Source organism: Hemitrygon akajei, chromosome 19 (assembly GCF_048418815.1).
Source record: "Hemitrygon akajei chromosome 19, sHemAka1.3, whole genome shotgun sequence".
In the NCBI taxonomy this organism is placed as follows: Eukaryota; Metazoa; Chordata; class Chondrichthyes; order Myliobatiformes; family Dasyatidae; genus Hemitrygon; species Hemitrygon akajei.
Window position 1 is genome coordinate 37265550 of NC_133142.1, and position 13313 is coordinate 37278862.

The window sequence follows — 13313 nt, forward strand, 5'->3', positions numbered from 1 at the left end:
CTTAATGGTCTGAGGGGGATAAATTTCCTGGACCTGATGGAATGCACCCTCAGGTTCTGAAGGAAGTAGATAGAAAGATTGCAAAGGCATTAACAATGATCTTTTAAGAATTGATAGATTCTGGCATTGTACCGGATGACTGGAAAATAGCAAATGTTACTCCGCTATTTAGGAAGGGTGGGAGGCAGTAGAAAGGAAACTATAGACCTGTTAGTCTGATATCAGTGGTTGGAAAGTTTTTGGAATCGATTGTTAGGGATGAGATTACAGAATACCTGGAGGCACATGACAAGATAGGCCAAAGCCAACATCATTTCCTGAAAGGAAAATCCTGCCTGACCAACCTACTGCAGTTTTTTGAAGAAATTACAAGCAGGGTGGACAAAGGAGATGCAGAAGATGTGGTGTACTTGGATTTTCAGAAGCCCTTTGACAAGGTGCCGCGCATGAGGGCCCAGTTTTAAGGTGCTTGGAAGAATGTGCAGAGGAGATGTCAGGGGTACGTTTTTTACGCAGAGAGTGGTGAGTGCGTGGAACAGGCTGCCAGCAATGGTGGTGGAGGCGGATATGATAGGGTATTTTAAAAGACTTCTGGATAGGTACATAGAGCTCAGAACAATAGAAAGCTATGGGTAATCCTAGGTAATTTCTAAAGTAAGTACATGCTCAGCACAGCATTGTGGGCCAAAGGGCCTGTATTGTGCTGTAGATTGTCTATGTTTCTGAGCTTAAATGAGGTTGCTTAGCAAGATAAGAGCCCATGGAATTACAGGGAAGTTATTAAGTTATTAGCATGGGTGGAGCATTGGCTGATCAGCAAAAAACAGAGAGTGGGAATAAAGGGATCCTATTCTGGCTGGTAGCCGGTTACCAGTGGAGTTCCACAGAGGTCAGTGTTGGGACCGCCGCTTTTTACGATGTATGTCATTGATTTGGACTAAGGGATTAATGAATTTGTGACTAAATTTGCCGATTATACAAAAATAGGTGGAGGAGCAGGTAGTGTTGAGGAAACAGAGAGCATGCAGAGAGATTTAGGTAGTTTAGGGGAATGGGCAAAGAAGTGGCAAATGTTGGAAGGTGTATGGTCATGCACTTTGGTGGAAGAAATAAATGGGCAGACTATTATTTAGATGGGGAGAGAATTCAAAATGCAGAGATGCAAAAGGATTTGGGAGTCCTTGTGCAGGATACCCTAAAGGTTAACCTCCATGCTGAGTCAGTGGTGAAGAAGGCGAATGCGATGTTGGCATTCATTTCTAGAGATATAGAATATAAGAGCAGGGACCTGATGTTGAGGCTCTATAAGGCACTCGTGAGACCACACTTGGAGTATTGTGTACAGTTTTGGTGTCCTTATTTTAGAAAGAATATACTGACACTGGAGAAATTTCGGAGAAGATTGATGAGAATGGTTCCAGGAATTGAAAGGTTACCGTATGAGGAATGTCTGACAGCTCTTGGTCTGTATTCCCTGGAGGTCAGGAGGATGAGGGGGGAATCTCATAGAAATAATCCGAATGTTAAAGGGCCTGAACAGATTAGATATGACAAAGCTATTTCCCATGGTACGGGAGTCTAGGACAAGAGGGCACAACTTCAGGATTGAAGAATGTCCATTTAGAACAGAGATGTGGAGAAATTACTTTAGTCAGAGATGGTGAATCTGTGGAATTTGTTGCCATGAACAGCTGTGGAGCCAAGTCATTGGATGCATTTAAGGCAGAGATAGATAGGTTCATGATTAGCCAGTGCATCAAAGGGTATGGGGAGAGGTAGGGGAGTGGGGATGACTGGAAGAATTGGATCAGCCCATGTCTGAAGGTGGGGCAAACTTGATGTGCTGAATGGCCTACTTCTGATCCTATATCTTATGATCTTATGGCTACCCATTCTAATTCTATTTGCCATTCCCATTCCAACATTTTACTACTGCGATGAGGCCACACTCGGGTTGGAGGAGTAACAGCTTATGTTCTGTCTGGTTAGCCTCCAACTTGTTGGTATGAAAATCGATTTCTCGAACTTCTGGTAAATGCCCCCCCCCCCCCTTTACCATTCCCCATTCCCATTTCCCTCTCTTATCTTATCTCCTTACCTGCTCATCAGCTCCCTCTGGTTCTCCTCCCCCCTTTTCTTACTTCCATGGCCTTCTCTCCTCTCCTATCAGATTCCCCTTCTCCAGCCCTTTATCTCTTTCATCTATCGACTTCCCAGCTCTTTATTTCACACCTCCCCCTCCCAGTTGCACCAATTACCTACTACCTTATACTTTTCCCCCTTCCCCGTCACCTGTTTACTCTGATTTCCCATCCTTTTTCTCCAGTCCTGATGAAGAGCCTTGGCCCGAAATGTCAATGCTTTACTATTTTACCATGGATGCTGCCAGGCCTACTCAGTTTCTCCAGCACTTTGCACGTGTTACTTGGATTTCTCTTGTTTGACGTTGAAACCTACATGAAGCAGGTGGGTACCTCAGACTGCTGAAGTGAGAAGTTAAAGGCATCAAAGAACACTCCAGCCAGTTGCTCAGCACAGGCCATTATTATTCGGTCGGGTACACGATCTGGGCCAGAGGCTTTCCATGAGCTCACCCTCCTGAAGGAGGCTCTCATGTCAGACTCATGAAACACAGGGTTATTGGGGGCTATGGAAATGTGAAGTCCTTCAGTGCACAACTCAACAATGATGAGGCTGGCCTCCACAAGTTCACATACATAAGCATTATCCTTGGACTGGCATTCAGTGCCTGAAGTTGAGATGACCTTGGCTATGGGTAATAGGTGACTTAGGTTGAATAGCATCCCACCATGTTCTCTGGACTCATGACCAAGTAAAGGTTTAGTTCATGGGATGGCAGATTTGTCATATGAAGACAGTTTAAATAGTCCAAATGTACTTTCCCATGAGTTTAGAAGAATGAGAGGTGAGATGAATTGAAACACAGAAAACTTTCATGGAGCTGGATAAGGTAAGTGCAGAGTTGATGTTTCCCCTAGTTTGAGTGACTATAATCAGGGGTCCTGGTATCAAATGAAAGAACCTTTAACGAATATGAGCCGCCTTAATGACTATCGCCCAGTTCATCTGCAGTGATGAAATGCTTTGAGAGGTGGATCATGACTAGATTGAACTCCTGCCTCAGCAAGGACCTGGACCCGTTGCAATTTGCCTTTTGCCACTATAGGTCAACGGCAGACGCAATCTCAGTGGCTCTCCACACAGCTTTAGACCACTTGGACAACACAAACACCTATATCAGGATGCTGTTCATCGACTATAGCTCAGCATTTAATACCATCATTCCCATAATCCTGGTTGAGAAGTCGAAGAACCTGGGCCTCTGTGCCTCCCTCTACAATTGGATCCTCGACTTCCTAACCAGAAGACCACAATCTGATAACATCTCCTCCTAGCTGACAATGAACACTGGCGCACCTCAGGGGTGTGTGCTTAGCTCACTGCTCTACTCTCTATATACCCATTACTGTGCGGTTAGGCATAGTTCAAATACCATCTATAAATTTGCTGATGATTCAACCATTGTTGGTGGAATCTCAGATGGTGACAAGAGGGTGTACAGGAGTGAGATATGCCAACTAGTGGAATGGTGTCGCAGCAGCAACCTGGCACTCAACATCAGTAAGGAGAAAGAGCTGATTGTGGACTTCAGGAAGGGTAAAATGAAGGAACACATACCAATCCTCACAGAGAGATCATAAGTGGAGAGAGTGAGCAGTTTCAGATTCCTGGGTGTCAAGATCTCTAAGGATCTAACCTGGTCCCATCATATCGATGCAGTTATAAAGAAGGCAAGACAGTGGCTATACTTCATTAGGAGTCTGAACTCAAAAACTTCTATAAACGTACTGTGGAGAACATTCTGACAGGCTGCATCACTATCTGGTATGGGAGGGTGGCTACTGCACAGGACCGAAAGAAGCTGCAGAGGGTGGTAAATTTCGTTGGCTCCATCTTGGGTACACGCCTACAAAGTACCCAGGACATCTTCAAGGAGCGGTGTCTCAAAAGGCAGCGTCCATTATTAAGGACCTCCAGCACCCAGGGCATGCGCTTTTCTCACTGTTACCATCAGCTAGGAGGTACAGAAGCCTGAAGGCACACACTCAGTGATTCAGGAACGGCTTCTTCCCCTCTGCCATCCAATTCCTAAATGTACATTGAACCCTTGGACACTACCTCACTTTTTTAATATATATTACTTCTGTGTTTTGCACAATTTTCAATCTACTCAATAAACATATACAATAATTGATTGATTGATTGATTGATTGATTTATTATTATTGTTATTATTATTTTATTTTGTTTTTTTTTCTTCTATGTTATGTATTGCATTATACTGCTGCTGCTAAGTTAACAAATTTCACGACACATGCTGGTAATAATAAACCTGATTCTGATTCATCGAAAGAGTAGTAAATCTGTTGGATTTTTCTATCCAAGACAGCTGTGGAAGTTTTGTCGCTGAGCATACTCAAGGCAGATTGACATATTTATAAACATTAAGGCAATCAATGGATTTGGATGAATCCACACTCAGGTTGGAGGAACAACACCTTATATCACTGGCTGGGTAGCCTCCAACCTGATGGCATGAACATTGACTTCTCTAACTTCTGTTAATGCCCCTCCTCCCCTTTTTACCCCATCCCTGATTCATTTCGTGTTTTTATCCCCCTCCTTTTTTCTCTCGCTTTCTGCCCATCACTCTGCCTGTTCTCCATCTCCCTCTGGTGCTCCCCTCCCTCTTTCTCCTGAGGCCTCCCGTCCCATGAGCCTTCCCCTTCTCCAGCTCTGTATCACTTTCGCCAATCACCTTTCCGGCTCTCAGCTTCACCCCAACCCCTCCGGTCTTCTCCTGTCATTTCGCATTTCCCCCTCCCCCCACTACTTTTAAATCTCTTACTATCTTTCCTTTCAGTTAGTCCTGACGAAGGATCTCGGCCCGAAACGTCAACAGTGCTTCTCCCTATAGAAGCTGCCTGGCCTGCTGTGTTCCACCAGCATTTTGTGTGTGTTCAATGGATTTGTAGATGTTGCAAGAAAACAGAAATGAGATGATTCAGCATCTTGTAGGAAATCTTCGAGCAATTCCTTGGCCAAGGCTCTGCAATTGACAGAAGCTCCATCTCATAGCAATCTATCTAGACCAGTTTTGCCATCACCGAAGAATAGACAGGAAGATTTAATGGCTCTTTGCCACTTGAATAAGGAACAGGGCCTCAGGAAAGTTACCACTGATGAAGTGTGAACATTTGTAGGAGAAGATCAGCAGCCACAAATCCAAAACTGTATTTTGCACATCTGGGAATTGGAGTACATGCCAAAAACCTCAGTAATGCTGCTCTTATGACTTTAACAGAGGAGACAAATTGCAATAGCTACAAAAACTTTGCTGGTTCCCATGAGGAAAATTATCACAGGTCTCTTTGACCATTCCTCTTAGTGGCTGATGACCTGCACTCTGCTTTGTGATGTGGATTCCATCCCACAGAAGACTGGTAGAATCAGCAGCAACAGTGCACCAGCTCCACAAATAGTTCAGGGAAGTGCATCAGGCACTACATACTGCCCATTTCTACTTGACAAAAGACTTAGAATCAGTCACTCAAGAGAATCTATGAGTTTCCTTCTTAAATTCGGCTCCCACATAAATCAATCCTCCTCATGTCTGTTATAATGTGGTATGCAAGTTGTGATACTAACCAAATCATTCACAACAGATCCAGTCTTAATGTAGTCCAATGTCAATCAAGACTGCTTTATCAGCCCAACACTGTCACAATCTTGTTCACCACAATCTACTCCAACAGGCTGGTAAACAAAAGGGCTACTTAATCACTGGGGGAAATTCTTTCCAGTTTTTCACTTTTTCCCACTTCATTAGTCATTCTGTAATGTATGTCTTCTACTCTTTCGATCAGTACTGTTACAACAAAAGTAATGTCTATTAATACAGTCATACACAAAGGTGACTAGCGTACTTTGTGTATGTGAAAACAGTGCAGGAGTAAAGGCCTTCGGCGATGAATACTCCTTATGAAAAGACCAGCTCTTAAAACAGCTACAAGTGACAGATGTTCAAATTGTTGTGCATCAGTGCAGAAAGCTGACATGTTGGCTTGACAATCTTACCCTGGGATCAACATGAACAACGAATTGAAGAACGCCTTCAGAAAGCCGCCTATGAAAGAACTGCGGCAGCAGATCTGATGCTAACCAATAAGCAATCTGCAAGAAAATGCCGATCATAAGAATGAAAGATTCTGCAGATGCTGGAAATACAAAATAACACACACAAAATGCTGGAGGAACTCAGCAGGTCAGCCAGCACCCAAGGAAAAGAATAAAGAATCAATGTTTTGGCCTAAGGCACTTCATTAGGGCTCTGGGAAAACAATTTTGCCTTAAAGCAATGCCATTGGTTGTCAAAATGGGAGATGGTCTTTCCTAGTAGTGAATACATAACTTAAGGAGTGCAAACTTAAGGAAACAAATTGACTTAATTGTTTAGTTCCACAATTTTAATCTATTAAATAGAATGGTCAAAGGCGGCGGAACACTCTAATCAGCCTGCACTGTGCCCCATACAGGATCAATTCTCACTGAAAGCAATATCACTACACTGCTCTTTTTGACTGATTGGCCACAGCAATAATTCAAACCAGAGTCTCCAGCAAAAATGAAAGTTTATTATTTGTTGAACATGGTCGAAATAGAAAATCGACACTCCTTGTAACCAGAAACACATGAACAAAAATCTACCCCAGTCTCTGTGTCTCAGTCTCCCCTTTCATGTTTCTCTTTCATTTGCACAAGACAAAGGGAGATTGTGCAAAAGTTTGCAATGGAGTCTCAATCAGAGACTGGGCTAACTTAAAATGCACTCCAATTCTTTGACTATTCATCCAGTGCTGTCAAAATAAAGGTATAGTTAATGTAATGGAAACAGAATTGGTGAACCAAAATAAAGGTAGGAGGCATTGGAGCTCTGCCACAGTCACTTTATCTCTATCAAACACCGATTTTGGTAACTGAATCCTACATTGTAGTACATAATGAAAACTCTGCGAGAGTAAAGATGTTCAGAGATGAATGCATCTTATGGAGAGAACAGCTTTGAATACAGCTGCATGGGCAGATGTTCAAACCTTCTGTTTAGATTGATGTGGTGAAGTTATTGCTGTGCGTTGGAGCAAAAAGCTGATGTATTGATTTGACACTCTTACTCTTGGTTCAATGAGGACAGAGAATTGAACTGTGCCTTCAAAAATCTGCCTATGAAATCACCAAAAACCTTTGACTTTCAATTAAAGAGCAGCACGCCGTGCAGTCAAGCTGTTGAGTCCATAAGATTCAGATCGGCTGCACATATTATCTAATACAAGTAATCACATTTATTGTGGAAGGTGCACTACAGTGGATTTAAGCAATACAGGAAATCAGCAGGTTAAGCAGCATCTATAGAGTGGATTAAACAACTGATGTTTCAGGCTGAGAACTTTCATCAGGACTGAAACGTCGACTCTTTAGTTTCCTCCATAGAATCTGACTGACTGGCTGAGTTCCCCGGGCATGTTGTGAGTGTTGCTCAAGATTTCCCACATCTGCAGAATATTTTGTGTTTAGGATCTTCAGTGGATTTGACTCCAGTTGCCAAAGAAGTAGTGCAGCTGAAATCCTTTCATCATCATTGAGGAACAAGAAGGAAGTCCTTCCCCATCACCACCTTCACTCTCCAAAAACCTCACCTCCAGCAGCTTTATTCAATAAGATCATTGGCCATCTGCAAATTAGTTGCGTGTCAATTACACTGCCTGTTGCTACGTTTTGACAAGTATTTGGTACTTCCTCCAGCTCCATATAATGTGACTTCAAGGACTGCAAAATGATTGGGAAAAGGCTGCTCACTTTCAATTACAGAAGCTGCAGCAGACTTGCAGAAGAAGCCTCAAGTCTCAAATGTCTCAACAAGTCAGCAGTTGTCCAAAAAAGCTGATGGGCAGCTCTGGCAGAGTAGCAGTAGTGTAATGTGAATGTTGTCAGCCTGCAAGGGAACAACTGATTGGACCTTGACCAAACCACTGCCATTCACCTCTGGCAGCATCTCAGCAGACCTCCTAAAATACTGGCGAATGGATTGGAGGAGCGGGGTGACAACCTGCAAGACTCTTTGCTGCCTGGTATCCAGAGCCGTGCTTGCAGCAGATTGAGCTTAGATGGAATGAATCTGAATTTCTTACTGAAAGAGTCTGATGTTGGGCCTGCTTCTGAGCAGCTGAAGGTGAGACGCTTTTGACCGTTTTCTCTTCTGGTCAAAATGGCACTGAGTTGTGTGTCCATTGAGGTTGTGGTTCAGATAATTGTTTATTAGGTTCAAATGGATGGTTTTGGGGACAGAGGAGGGCAGTTATGTGTAGGGTCAGGTTAGGATTTAGGTACAGGGGTGGGGGGGTAGTTAGACATACAAGTTAGAGCACAATCTGTGGACTTCGTCCAGTGATCCTCATGGACAGATACCAGGCCAGCAAGTACCTGTGGATGAAGACCAGTGAGAATGAGGGTTGGTGAACCACCAGTTCAACGACTTGCCCAAGGTTGACGGGTCTTGTGATCAGAGGTCCAAGTGAGCAGGAGGCACAAGAGCTGGTGATCTGCTAGGTTGGTGAGTCAGCAAGTCTAGAGTTTGAGACTTGGAATTCAGGGTCCCATTACTGGCATGTCCTGATGTCGGTACCAAAGGTTGAAATCCAAATGACAAGAAATGAAGTCAACCAGTCTAGAGGTTGAGTCTTGAATGCTGAAGCTCTGGATCTCTAAGTCTAGAAGTCCACTGGGGAAGTCAAGAGGCCTGATATCTGCAAGTCTGCGAGTCCATTGGAGGCTGCAGGCCCAGAGGTGGCCTATCCTGAGATTGGAGGTCTGCCTGTGTGTGTGAGTGAGTGCGTGGTGTGGGAGGGAGGAAATGGGCCAGTTTTACTGTTGTTATTGTGATCGCTTTTTGCCTGTGTTGTTCTGATGAACATTGTGAGCATGCTGTGTTGGCACCAGAATCTGTAGAATCCGTACATTTGATGGCAACCACAAAGTAAATGATCTGAATTTGAAAAGGGCAAACTCATGGAAAATCTTTTTCATTGAAGCAGGAATTTTCCTTACATGGCTCCAGGAAATCAGGCACAGTTGGCTTTGTGTGATATTTGGAGATATGGGGCCCACAGGTCTGGAAACATCACAACAAGCTACATGAAGGCAACTGATAAGAGGCACTATTCTCGTGTTTGCAGTAACAGTTACTAATCAAGTTTCCTTTTATTATAGAGATCGGTCATGTCAGAGGTACAAAAGCTAATTACCTTGAAAATGAACTAAACCCATCTCAAAGTTTCCCATTTCCAGCTTGAACAGAGAAAATGTGAGGTTTGTCTACCAATCAATCAGTGGGCTGAGGCTTGATCATTTAAATATTATAATGAGCCATTCCATTTCTAACCGCTGATGACTAGTTTTCACTAAGCCCCAGCAAAGTTGAGAACTGAAAGAGGGTGAGAAGAACTGAAAGCCAGAAGGAGCCAAAATGTTAATTTGATGTCCATGAGCATGTGTAAAACCTGTCCCCTTTCTTGTCCTTTAAGACCATCGGACTCTGTGACCACTGATGTTCCCCTGAATGTCAATGTCACCCCAACTACCAACAAACCTTCCTCACCACTGTTGGAAGCATGGGCCTTCCCAATAATGCAGACCTCTTTGCAATCCAGGTCACCACCAGAATCAACACCCCAGCTGTGATCTGGGATAAAAATATTACACAAGACCACCGGGTTTGAGGGTTTCCAGCCCCTGAATCAGAATAAAATCTAGAGCATCCCATAGTTAAACCCTGCAGGACATTTGTGCTCCTGACATTATAACATATGCTACAATTCAAATATGTCTCAAAAACGGTTTGGAATGAAAATGGTTTCAAAGGAAATAAAGTCTTCGTTTTAGTTTTATTGTGAGTATCCTAATCTGACAATGCCACATCTTCCCCCAAACACCTACCTCACAAGGCTCAGGACTCACCTCTTGGCTAAAATCCAGGATCAGATGTCAGTTATACAGGAATCTGACAGCCAACTGCACCTGGAACTGACAGTGTGCAGGGTAAAGAATTTAACATCGGTATCACATTGCATTTATAGGTTGCACTTCTTCTTTTGATGTTGGTTGGGAGGAAATTATCAAAAAATTTGCAATTCTCTCAATTTGAGCTGAGCATCATTCGAAATATAAATATTGAGTCATATTCAGGGGCATAACTCTCATCTGACATTGATGTGCCTTAGAAACTAAATATGTTAATGTCATACTGACTCCATGTTCTGTCTGCTCCATTACACCTGTCATTCTTTAAACCCGAAAAGCAAGCTGCAGGCTGACATGCATTGAGATCACATAATTGCACTGGAATCTCATTCACTGTAAGGAGCCCTGGCACATTTAGCCACTGTATTTCAGCTAATTAAATGAAAATTAAACTGATGCCATTTAGAATTAAAAGGTCAATTTTTTTCCCTCGGAAGCCTTTCATTCTATGGAGTGTCCTTGCCTAAATAGCAAAAGCATCTCAGAAAGTGCTCCCACTGATAAGGACGGCTGCTGGCTGCTTGTCACGGAAACAGCAAGAACAATGGCAGTGGGATAGTTAAGTCTGCCACAGTTCTACAATGGACATCTTCTGAAAGGTCGCAGCAGTAGAATCGGGATAACTGCATACTACGGGGAAGAACTGCAACATTATGACTGATTCAATCTAGTAATTCTTCATTAGCCATTACTAAACCTATTCTTATAACCACTACCACCAGCTCAAAGCAGGAATTTGCAGCCAAGTTGGCAACAGACTCCTAAACTGTAGTTCAAAGAATCACCACTTTAAATGGAAAACCCCTCATTAACAGAATCTCTTATTTTAGCATTAATTAACATAAATTTATGCAGTTTTATGCACTATTTAGACTGGAACCTACGTTACTTAAATTAAAAAGGATTGCTGTAATTATAAGTAAAACAGGCAAAATGCCTATTCATGCTAGTCTAACACTATTTTTCCAAGACTAATTCATATATAACAGCTTTCTATTATTATTTCAGAATTCAAACTTGATAATTGAGTTTTTGAGTGGGTGACATACAGCCTTGAAGCGTAGCTAATAGATGTTGTCTATTTGGATTCCAGCAAGGCATTCAAGCATTTAACAACTTCCCTCATGGTAGGTTCAATTCAAAAGATCCACAGAGACTTAATAAATTTGTTTCAAAATTGACTTGGCCATAGAAAGCTAAGAGGTCTCATTCTGTCTGTAACCAGTGGTGTTCTGTAGAAACATAGAAACATAGAAAATAGGTGCAGGAGTAGGCCATTCGGCCCTTCGAGCCTGCACCGCCATTCAGTATGATCATGGCTGATCATCCAACTCAGAACCCTGTACCTGCTTTCTCTCCATACCCCCAATCCCTTTAGCCACAAGGGCCATATCTAACTTCCTCTTAAATATAGCCAATGAACCGGCCTCAACTGTTTCCTGTGGCAGAGAATTCCACAGATTCACCACTCCCTGTGTGAAGAAGTTTTTCCTCATCTTGGTCCTAAAGGGCTTCCCCTTTATCCTTAAACTGTGACCCCTCGTTCTGGACTTCCCCAACATCGGAAACAATCTTCCTGTAACTAGCCTGTCCAATCCCTTTAGAATTGTATATGTTTCAATAAGATCCTCCCTCAATCTTCTAAATTCCAGTGAGTATAAGCCTAGTCGATCCAGTCTTTCTCCATATGAAAGTCCTGCCATCCCAGGAATCAATCTGGTGAACCTTCTCTGTGCTCCCTCTATGGCAAGAATGTCTTTCCTCAGATTAGGGGACCAAAACTGCACACAATATTCTAGGTGTGGTCTCACCAAGGCCTTGTACAACTGCAGTAGAACCTCCCTGCTCCTGTACTCAAATCCTTTTGCTATGAATGCCAACATACCATTTGCCTTTTTCACCACCTGCTGTACCTGCATGCCCACCTTCAATGACTGGTGTACAATGACACCCAGGTCTCGTTGCATCTCCCCTTTTCCTAATCAGCCACCGTTCAGATAATAATCTGTTTTCCTGTTCTTGCAACCAAAGTGGATAACCTCACATTTATCCACATTAAATTGCATCTGCCATGAATTTGCCCACTCACCTAACCTATCCAAGTCACCCTGCATCCTCTTAGCATCCTCCTCACAGCTAACACCACCGCCCAGCTTCGTGTCATCCGCAAACTTGGAGATGCTGCATTTAACTCCCTCGTCTAAATCATTAATATATATTGTAAAAAAACTGGGGTCCCAGCACTGAGCCTTGCGGTACCCCACTAGTCACTGCTGGGATCAGCTCTGGGACTTCAATTGTTTGTGATTGTGTATACATATCATTTGGATGAAAATGTACTGTAGTGGGCTGATAAGTCAGTTCATAGATGACACAAAACTGGTGAAGCTATGGATAATGAAGATAGTGATATTTCACTCTTAGCATGCCTGCATCTATCATTCATCTGCAACAGTCCTCCAACTCCACACCCGCTCACCACTTCTACCTGGCACTACGTGCCTGTTATTGTACTCCCCTCCTCAGTCTACCAGTCATCTCAGAATCCTTCCTCACCTCTCCCTTCTCCTCTCTTTTGCTAGCCATCTCACTTTTCCACTCTAACACCTGATAGAGGGTTTCAATTTAAAATATTGACTTCTTTCCTCCCATAGATGCTGTATGAGCTGTATGAGCTGTTGAGTTCTGTCAGCATGTTATGCTGGTGAAATGTCTTAGTAAATGACAAATGTCTTAGTAAATGGTAGGACCATTAAGAGCATTGACATTTGGAGGAATCTGGGCACAAGTACATTCATTCATTCGATCGTTATGTGCCATGTTGTATGACTTGGGTGATCATGGTCTTTCCATGATCATGATTGTTCTTGGTAAAGGTTTCGACAGAAGTGGTTTGCCATTGCCTTCTTCTGGACAGTGTTTCAACAAGAAGGGTGACCCCAGCCATTATCAATATTCTTCAGAGATTGCCTGCCTGGCATCAGTGGTCGCATAACCAGGACTTGTGATATGCACTGGCTGCTCTTACTACCATCAATCAGCTGCTCCCATGGCTTCATGTGACCCTGGTCAGGGGTGGGGTGGGGGGGCTAAGCAGGTGCTACACCTTCCCCAAGGGTGACCTGCTGGCTAATGGAGGGAAGGAGCGCCTCACACCTC